Source organism: Tachypleus tridentatus, chromosome 12 (assembly GCF_004210375.1).
Source record: "Tachypleus tridentatus isolate NWPU-2018 chromosome 12, ASM421037v1, whole genome shotgun sequence".
Taxonomy (NCBI): Eukaryota; Metazoa; Arthropoda; class Merostomata; order Xiphosura; family Limulidae; genus Tachypleus; species Tachypleus tridentatus.
In genome coordinates this window covers 113914885-113926269 of record NC_134836.1, presented here as the reverse complement: position 1 = coordinate 113926269, position 11385 = coordinate 113914885, and the positions used below count along the sequence as shown (strand labels likewise).

The 11385-nt window shown below is 37.6% G+C and overlaps 1 long non-coding RNA gene across 1 annotated transcript; it reads left to right on the top strand.

The window, feature by feature from the left end:
- The first annotated feature begins 223 nt into the window (after window positions 1–223).
- Window positions 224–5817, top strand: LOC143233127 (uncharacterized). Its single transcript, XR_013017997.1, has 3 exons — window positions 224–376; window positions 5054–5260; window positions 5629–5817. It is a non-coding gene; the product is annotated as an uncharacterized LOC143233127 (long non-coding RNA).
- Window positions 5818–11385: the final 5568 nt, after the last annotated feature.

The window sequence follows — 11385 nt, the reverse complement described above, 5'->3', positions numbered from 1 at the left end:
TGAGGTTTAACAAAGTTAGCAGTGGTAGATAAAAAAATGGTTCTAGAGGACACGCATCGAGAAGTCCAAATCCATGATTCTAATTGCTACTTCTTTCACCAACTAACGCTTATGTCCAATTCGACCTACTTCCAGAGAAGGACACTGTGTGACTCCAAGTGTCAATGAAACGTTTCACACGATCTTCTTTTGTTCTTCTTTGTTGAAATGGGAAGTAGATACCAGGTATTCATGGTGATGGTTCTAACACAGGTATTTCACACTCCGGTGACGATCTAGATCTGTTTCTTCCTAGTTTCGAACATATAAAAGAGCCTAAGTAAGAATTGAGTCAAGAGGATATTTTCCTGGAAGCTACTAGAACATGAAGATTTGGGTAAGCTTCCACTGTTTATATAGACTGTCACGTGTAGCAGCAGGGCAACAACATTGTTGATATAGATTGTCACGTGTAGCATTAGTGCAACAACATTGTTTATATAGACTGTCACGTGTAGCAGTAGGGCAACAACATTGTTGATATAGACTGTCACGTGGAGCAGCAGGGCATCAACATTGTTGATATAGATTGTCACGTGTAGCATTAGTGCAACAACATTGTTTATATAGACTGTCACGTGTAGCAGTAGGGCAACAACATTGTTGATATAGACTGTCACGTGGAGCAGCAGGGCATCAACATTGTTGATATAGATTGTCACGTGTAGCATTAGTGCAACAACATTGTTTATATAGACTGTCACGTGGAGCAGTAGGGCAACAACATTGTTGATATAGATTGTCACGTGGAGCAGCAGGGCAGCAACATTGTTGATATAGATTGTCACGTGTAGCATTAGTGCAACAACATTGTTTATATAGACTGTCACGTGTAGCAGTAGGGCAACAACATTGTTGATATAGACTGTCACGTGGAGCAGCAGGGCATCAACATTGTTGATATAGATTGTCACGTGTAGCATTAGTGCAACAACATTGTTTATATAGACTGTCACGTGTAGCAGTAGGGCAACAACATTGTTGATATAGACTGTCACGTGGAGCAGCAGGGCATCAACATTGTTGATATAGATTGTCACGTGTAGCATTAGTGCAACAACATTGTTTATATAGACTGTCACGTGTAGCAGTAGGGCAACAACATTGTTGATATAGACTGTCACGTGGAGCAGCAGGGCATCAACATTGTTGATATAGATTGTCACGTGTAGCATTAGTGCAACAACATTGTTTATATAGACTGTCACGTGTAGCAGTAGGGCAACAACATTGTTGATATAGACTGTCACGTGGAGCAGTAGGGCAACAACATTGTTGATATAGATTGTCACGTGTAGCATTAGTGCAACAACATTGTTTATATAGACTGTCACGTGGAGCAGTAGGGCAACAACATTGTTGATATAGATTGTCACGTGTAGCATTAGTGCAACAACATTGTTTATATAGACTGTCACGTGTAGCAGTAGGGCAAAAACATTGCTTATATAGATTGTCACGTGTAGCATTAGTGCAACAACATTGTTTATATAGACTGTCACGTGGAGCAGTAGGGCAACAACATTGTTGGTATAGACTGTCACGTGGAGCAGTAGGGCAACAACATTGTTGATATAGATTGTCACGTGTAGCATAAGTGCAACAACATTGTTTATATAGACTGTCACGTGTAGCAGTAGGGCAACAACATTGCTTATATAGATTGTCACGTGTAGCATTAGTGCAACAACATTGTTTATATAGACTGTCACGTGGAGCAGTAGGGCAACAACATTGTTGATATAGACTGTCACGTGGAGCAGTAGGGCAACAACATTGTTGATATAGATTGTCACGTGTAGCATTAGTGCAACAACATTGTTTATATAGACTGTCACGTGGAGCAGTAGGGTAGCAACATTGTTTATATAGACTGTCACGTGGAGCAGTAGGGCAACAACATTGTTGATATAGATTGTCACGTGTAGCATTAGTGCAACAACATTGTTTATATAGACTGTCACGTGTAGCAGTAGGGCAACAACATTGCTTATATAGATTGTCACGTGTAGCATTAGTGCAACAACATTGTTTATATAGACTGTCACGTGGAGCAGTAGGGCAACAACATTGTTGATATAGACTGTCACGTGGAGCAGCAGGGCATCAACATTGTTGATATAGATTGTCACGTGTAGCATTAGTGCAACAACATTGTTTATATAGACTGTCACGTGGAGCAGTAGGGCAACAACATTGTTGATATAGACTGTCACGAGGAGCAGCAGGGCATCAACATTGTTGATGTAGATTGTCACGTGTAGCATTAGTGCAACAACATTGTTTATATAGACTGTCACGTGTAGCAGTAGGGCAACAACATTGTTGATATAGACTGTCACGTGGAGCAGCAGGGCATCAACATTGTTGATATAGATTGTCACGTGTAGCATTAGTGCAACAACATTGTTTAAATAGACTGTCACGTGTAGCAGTAGGGCAACAACATTGTTGATATAGACTGTCACGTGGAGCAGTAGGGCAACAACATTGTTTATATAGACTGTCACGTGGAGCAGTAGGGCAACAACATTGTTGATATAGACTGTCACGTGGAGCAGCAGGGCATCAACATTGTTGATATAGATTGTCACGTGTAGCATTAGTGCAACAACATTGTTTATATAGACTGTCACGTGGAGCAGTAGGGCAACAACATTGTTGATATAGACTGTCACGTGGAGCAGTAGGGCAACAACATTGCTTATATAGATTGTCACGTGTAGCATTAGTGCAACAACATTGTTTATATAGACTGTCACGTGGAGCAGTAGGGCAACAACATTGTTGATATACCTGTCAGGTGTAGCAATAGGGTAACAAGAATAGCATTCTAACTGCTGACTGTTGATATCCGTCAGGTGTAGCAGTAGGGTAATAAGAATAGGATTCTAACTGCTGGTTGTTGATACTTGTTAGATGTAGTAATAAGGTAACAAGAATAGCATTCCGACTGCTGATTGTTGATATCCATCATATGTAGCAATAGGGTAACAAGAATAGTATTCCGACTGCTAACTGTTGATACCTGTCAGGTGTAGCAGTAGGGTAACAAGAATAGCTTTACGACTGCTGATTGTTGATATCCATCATATGTAGCAATAGGGTAACAAGAATAGTATTCCGACTGCTAACTGTTGATACCTGTCAGGTGTAGCAGTAGGGTAACAAGAATAGCTTTACGACTGCTAACTGTTGATACCTGTCAGGTGTAGCAGTAGGGTAACAAGAATAGCATTCCGACTGCTGATTGTTGATATCCATCATATGTAGCAATAGGGTAACAAGAATAGTATTCCGAGTGCTGATTATTGATATCCGTCAGATGTAGCAATAGGGTAACAAGAATAGTATTCCGACTGCTAACTGTTGATACCTGTCAGGTGTAGCAGTAGGGTAACAAGAATAGTATTCCGACTGCTAACTTTGATACCTGTCAGGTGTAGCAGTAGGGTAATAAGAATAGCTTTACGACTGCTAACTGTTGATACCTGTCAGATGTAGCAGTAGGGTAACTAATATCTTAAGCTCTGATTGTTATACATTGTCAGGTGTAGCAAGAGGCTCTTAACCATAGGAATGAATCAAATGTTAATAATGTTAATGTTAATCCAATGTTAATAATGTTAATCTTAATCGAATGTTAATAATGTTAATGTTAATCGAATGTTAATAATGTTAATGTTAATCAAATGTTGTTAATGTTAATCAAATGTTAATAATGTTAATGTTAATCGAATGTTAATAATGTTAATGTTAATCAAATGTTGTTAATGTTAATCGAATGTTAATAATGTTAATGTTAATCAAATGTTGTTAATATTAATCGAATGTTAATAATGTTAATGTTAATCAAATGTTGTTAATGTTAATCGAATGTTAATAATGTTAATGTTAATCAAATGTTGTTAATGTTAATCGAATGTTAATAATGTTAATGTTAATCAAATGTTAATCGAATGTTAATAATGTTAATGTTAATCGAATGTTAATAATGTTAATGTTAATCGAATGTTAATAATGTTAATGTTAATCAAATGTTAATAATGTTAATGTTAATCGAATGTTAATAATGTTAATGTTAATCGAATGTTAATAATGTTAATGTTAATCAAATGTTAATCGAATGTTAATAATGTTAATGTTAATCAAATGTTAATCGAATGTTAATAATGTTAATGTTAATCGAATGTTAATAATGTTAATGTTAATCAAATGTTAATAATGTTAATCGAATGTTAATAATGTTAATGTTAATCAAATGTTAATAATGTTAATGTTAATCGAATGTTAATAATGTTAATGTTAATCAAATGTTAATAATGTTAATGTTAATCGAATGTTAATACAGCTGTTTCTTTGTTTATTTTCAAATTTTGATTAATTCTCCAAATTTAGTTATTTTGACTTACAGTTAGTACTGTTAATGTTTCTTTCAAGCCCTACAGAGAGTTGCGAGATCTAATCGTATCCTCAAACATGCTTGCCCTTTCAGCTATGAAGACGTTACAATATGATTGTCATTCCCACTATCCGTTGGTAACGTAGTTGTAGTGCCCCAGAGCTGGCGGTAGATGGTGTTGACTGGCACCTTTCTCTCTGTTTTATCATTTCGAAATAAGGTTGGACTAGCGAAGATAACCCTCGAGTAGCTTTGCTCGAAATTCGAATCAAATAAACCGACAAAGACTAAATTGTATGGCAAAAATGATTTGGCCACTTGAAAACCTGGCATAGTTTGTGTCGTGCGCGATCAGTTACATTAGTGCAACATAACTTACGTTGTAACGTTCGAAACAACGACAACCGATTTCATAAACACATGATAACGCACATCGTGAGGGTTCTTGAATTTATTTGACTGTTTTTATTAACCTGGTTTGATTGTGATCGCTAGTAAAAGTTCTTTAGCTTTCTCAATATTATGTGGGCAGTCCTTCTGTCTTTGTATTATTGGAGTAAATATGTGTTGCAAACGTTTCTGGATACACGTGTATTGTGTCTTCCATATCAGGTATTTGCTTTTCTCGTCCTTACCGCCATGGTAGCTTTGGTGAACGCTGGTGGTGGCTACGGTAGAGGTGGTTACGGAGGAGGTGGTTATGGTGGTGGCGGTGGGCGCGGTTATGGTGGTGGTAGACGTGGAGGACACGGAGGAGGAGGAGGCTATGGCGGTGGAGGACGCAGAGGTGGTCACTACGGTCGTTAAATATTGACCATGGTAAGTATCATTAGCGGAAACTCCGTGATAGGCTTAGGATATAAATAAGCGTAAATATGGTGTTATGAAATATAGGCAGTTATATATCTATGAGCCACACACACTTCATTGTCGAGTGCAAATAAGCCTAACGTGGAGTCTACTTTGTATATACACTTATTGTCGAGTGCAAATAAGCCTAACGTGGAGTCTACTTTGTATATTAAACTCTTTGTGGTTCGTGCACTCGGAAATGTTTCTGACAAATAACTGTAGTGAGACTATACGTATTATCATGTCATTTTTTCAAATTAATATATGTAATTTTATAATACCCAGCAACTTGTTTAAATAGAATATTGTTCAATAAATATAATTATTTTATTTAGTTGATCGTTCCGATCCACGAATGGGAAGCACCGAGTCACAGCGGAATGGCACGTTCATCCCATGTGAGTGCGGGTCGGAAGTTCTCATTATATCAAATGATGAGAAAGCATGTCATATTTTATGCATTCATCCTGATATTAAATTAGTACTTTTAAAACTTTGTAAAACGTGTAAATAAAGATTTTAAAAACCTAAATGGTGAACTTGATTGGTTTTTTATGCTGCTGTGATGATACCGTGCTCTGTCAAACACACAAATCTAAAGGAAATGATTTCTGATATACGAATGAAACCGCACAAAAAAAGGTTGTCAAATTTTCTGAGAACAAAACATGCGTATTTTACAAGCAAATTATGTGGAAACAACGAGCTATCTCATAGCGCAAAACATGGCGGATGTGGACAGATTTTTCCAAATGACGACACACACATCCATGCCTCTCTTTTCTAAAGCTATGGCTTTAAGAATAATGAAATCGACGAACAGGTGACGCAACTGTAACTTAATGTCTTATCTAAAATGGATCCTATGGAAACATAAAAAAGCCCACATTTGAAAACAAACATTTTGTTTGTATTCTCAAGGAAGTGATAATACCCATATCAACCGTCTTGAGAATACATTTTGTTTGTATTCTCAAGGAAGTGATAATACTCAGGACTTATTCATCACTTTATTGAGAGTTTAAGATTCATCAGAAACACCATTGTAGGACCGAAAAGTCCTAGTATATCATCCAATCACGTGATATTAAAGACAATGCTTTCTTACTTTTGGGTGTGTCATCAGTATTGTATAATCACGGTTTAGAGCCTGCTATCCGAGGTAGTTTTTGTTTCAAATGTTGTTTTAACTCCAGAAGGGTTATCTCTCGGGATGACGACAAGGGGCGACGCCCTTATGAGTCACATTTGTCTTTTCATAGTTCGTTTAAGGAATTGATGAACAATAATTTATTTCTCTGCCTCTCTCTCTTTTTATGGAAGGTTTATTTGTATGAAATTATGCCCAAAGTTGTTATATAAAAGTCTAAAGTTCAAATCTTAGTGAAGCAGAGATTCCATGTTGTGTAATTTTCAAGTGCATTTAGTTACATATTTATTATCACCTTTACAACAGACTCATTTGTTTGTAGTTAAGCACGAAGCTATATAATAGGCTACCCGTTGTCTTCCCCACACGGGTATCGAAACACGAGTTCTCGCGTTGCAAGCCCGCAGACATGCCGCTATGCCACTGGGGAGGGGCCTCATGGAAAAACACCTTCCGTATTCCTTAAAACGTAGCAATAGTTTTATTTAGTTCTAGTTAACTTTTATTATATTTCTATCCCTCTAAAAAGCATTAGATATTTTAATTTAATTTTTTAGTTTCTGTGCTTTATGCTAATTATATCCTTTATTTACGTATTTTTTAACAAAACTCAGTCATTTTTTCCGTCTTGAAACCACGATAATCCACGTAAACAACTTACAATTGAGCAAAATAGTTTAATATTGAGCACAATACGCTCTTCAGTGTGATGTATTGAACAGAAACGAGCGTGGCCTACCAATCAGCGTGCCAGACTATCGATCCAGTTGCCACATAAAAAAAATCATATTATTATAATGTGACGGCCAATCTCACTGCTCGTTAATAAAACAGTAACTCAAGAGCGGGCGGTGTGTGGTGGTGGCTTGCCTGTTTTCTTTATAGTCTTTCACTGCTAAATTAGGGATGGTTAGCACAGATAGCGCCCTCGTGTTGTTCTGTACGAACTTCGAAACAACCTAAACAAACAAATCAAGTAACGAATTAATACAGAGACAAGTTTTACTTGTTTTGTATTTACTGCTACACAGCTAGTTATGTTGGTTTTGTAACTTTCAGCACTGAGACAATACACACACACACGCATACATAATACCACCCCCAAAAAATTATACTAAATGTTTACCATAATTCATAGATGGCAGCACTTTCCAAACAATTTATAAAACGTTTCGTAGATGCCCACAAAATCACGTGTATTAAGAAAGAAATGAAATTCAAAAATAATAAACGAAATTCTATCAAAGAATGTACGAGAAACCTTCCTACGAAAGAATGATTTTAACTTCATGTTTCAGCATTATGACATTACAGCCCTGCTTAGCACGTTATTCAATTTAAGTTTTAATATTGTTCGAATAGCTGCAGACACAAACATTTAACACCACTCTTGTACATGTTTCCATTTCATCTTTATGTGCAGTTGTTTTATCTTATGTATAAACACGTCGTGTTCATCACATATACACGTTTTAACTTATATTTGTATATGTATATAATCGTTCAGTATGTTTGTACGTTTAGCTGTATTCTTTTATTTTTTTTCTTTGCTGAAATGCACAGCCTTTATCTTTATCTTTGTGGGAAAGTTTCACTTTATCCTTCCATACACTCCGCAACCTTATCTCAGAATACAACTTTCTAACTTATCCTTCAGTACAGGTTTCACTTTATCCTTTAGTGCACGTTTCAGACGTATTGATTTTTTTTTTTTTTTATTGGAAGGAGGCAAAAGATACGAGAATGAATGGGTAAGTAAGTAGATACATCCCAAAATACACTATAGTTCGAGTTAAAGTACGACCCAATATAATTTTTTTTACGCAAAAATGAGCTCAGTAAATTTGGCGTGGTTAAAGCAGAAATTAAAAACTTATCTCATTTAGGATTTTTGAAATACAAAGAACAACAAGCTAATTTAGGCCTAATCTCTGTGTACCGTGAAGGCTAAGAACACAGTGTATCTCATCTAACTTTAGGCCTAGCGCGTAAGGCGTGCGACTCATAATCCGAGGGTCGTGGGTTCGCGCCCGCGTCGCGCCAAACATGCTCGCCCTCCCAGCCGTGGGGCGTTATAATGTGACGGTCAATCCCACTATTCGTTGGTAAAAGAGTAGCCCAAGAGTTGGCGGTGGGTGGTGATGACTAGCTGCCTTCCCTCTAGTCTTACACTGCTAAATTAGGGACGGCTAGCACAGATAGGCCTCGAGTAGCTTTGTGCGAAATTCCAAAACTAACTAACTCATCTAACTTTACTGTTATTTTCCAGTCAGCCATTGGTTATATTACCATGATGTTAACTGTAGTGTCCAAGCCACCATTGAGACACAATCCTATTTTCGTAGATAATATAGTCTGCACGTTATCGTATATGATATTTATATTATAAGCTTTCATCTTTTCTGGTAACTGCTAGACGTTTATGATTCATTATTGTTAATACTCATTTTGTAAACTTTAAAGTTTTTTTTTAAATATTTTGGCTGTTCCCTGTTGTTCCCACGCACCCTAGCGTTGGTGAAATTAAAAAGGACAACGGATAATGCTTAATGATTATTCTAATGTCATCCCGCACTAAATCGATCAGGGAGAATTAATTTTTGTAGCCTCCTAGTGGCACAAGGGTATGTCTGCGGACTTACGACGCGAAACATAGGGTTTAGATATCCGTGTTGGGCAGAGCAAGGATAACCCATTGTGTAACTTTGTGCTTAACTTCAAACAAACAAGCAAACGATTTCGTGATGGCGAGAAACCCACTTGAAGTAAAAATGTATTGTCAAGACGGTTGATATGGGTATTATCACTTCCTTGAGAATACAAACAAAGTGTAAAAAAGAGAGAGAGGCAGAGAAATAAATTATTGTTCATCAATTCCTTAAACGAACTATGACAAGACAAATTTGACTCATAAGGGCGTCGCCGCCTTGTCGTCATCCCGAGAGATAACCCTTCTGGAGTTAAAACAACATTTCAAACAAAAACTACCTCGGATTGCAGGCTCTAAACCGTGATTATACAATACTGATGACACACCCAAAAGTAAGAAAGCATTGTCTTTAATATCACGTGATTGGATGATATACTAGGACTTTTCGGTCCTACAATGGAGTTTCTGATGAACCTTAAACTCTCAATAACGTGATGAATAAGTCCTGAGTTAGATTATGGAACAGGTGATAAACCAAATAAAAACCATCCTACAGAATTAATTAAGATTTTTTAAAGAACTGACAGATATGTGATTCATTACACTGTCTCTTTACTTGGGTAAAAATTTAGTACTTTATCTTAAATTATCATGTGTGGCCCAGTATGGTCAGATGGGTTAAGGTGTTCGACTGGTAATCTGAAGGTCGCAGGTTCGAATCCCGGTCGCACCAAACATGCTCGCCCTTTCAGCCGTGGGGGCGTTATAATGTTACGGTCAATCCCACTATTCGTTGGTTAAAGAGTACCGCCAAGACTTGGCGGTTGGTGGTGATGACTAGCTGCCTTCCCTCTAGTCGTACACTGCTAAATTAGGGACCGCGAGTGCAGATAGCCCTCGTGTAGCTCTGTGCGAAATTCAAGAAAAAACAAACAATTATGATGTTTTGTCATTTCTGTCTATTGCTGGACCATCAGTCTTAACAGCATGCACTACTGGCTATACTATACGCTAGCCTAGTAATGGTATCGACGCAATAAAATAATACGTCGAGAGAGAAACAAGTAAATATTATCTAGCGAACAACTGCTCTTCGAAAGGTTTAACACGAAAGCGTAATTAATGGGAGTTGTATTGTCTTTAAAATTTGCTGCTTAGTGTGAACATACGACTCGAGACAAACAATGTGCGTTTAACAATAGAAGGAAATGCGGAAGTGAAACAGTGTATTATAATTTAAACAATATAGTGGATGAATAATGTTATCAACCATGTGCTAGACCACAACTGGAACCGAATACAAAAATATGGAGTCGAAACTCAATAACGTATTTTAATAAATACAGGTTTCAACTAGAAATTACACGTCACTTGCACTGTTAGAAAACAATAAATCTTGTGCCGTTACTTGGCAACAATACATTTTGTTATAGTTAATGTGAATGTTTGTTTCGGGAACACAGAGTGTGTTACGAAATAACAGAAAGTTTGTTTTCGTTTTCAATATAACGTTTTCACTCTTTTTTTCCTTCATACATGGGTTGGGCGTGGCCTATTTGTTAGTATGTTAGACTGTGGATTTGAGAATCCATGGTTCAATTCTCCCATTCTGCAAGAAACAATTCACGTTCCTCCTGTCTCCATATTCTGATTGTTTGTTTGTTTGTTTGTTTTTTGGAATTTCGCACAAAGCTACTCGAGGGCTATCTGTGCTAGCCGTCCCTAATTTAGCAGTGTAAGACTAGAGGGAAGGCAGCTAGTCATCACCACCCACCGCCAACTCTTGGGCTACTCTTTTACCAACGAATAGTGGGATTGACCGTCACATTATACGCCCCCACGGCTGGGAGGGCGAGCATGTTTAGCGCGACGCGGGCGCGAACCCGCGACCCTCGGATTACGAGTCGCACGCCTTACGCGCTTGGCCATGCCAGGCCGTCCATATTCTGATCGTATTATAATTCGAATCTCAGATTTCAAACCCTAATCATTTGGCTCAGGTCTCAGGTTTTACATTTTGTCGATTAAATCACACTCACGTATTTAACTTACAGAGAATAAAAGGAGATGGATACAGCTTAGTGGTCAGCGTGTCGAATTATGGACATTCGGAGAAAACAATCACCACCATGAACAACGACATAAAGAAACGAAAATAAATCGTGTTACGGAATTTGGTGCTGTGTGTGCGTTATAAGAGTGACAATCAAATCCAACAACTTAACTGAGTAGTTTCATATTTGGCGGCGGATGGTGTTGGATAACTGCCTTTACTCTATCAGTACAGAGCTT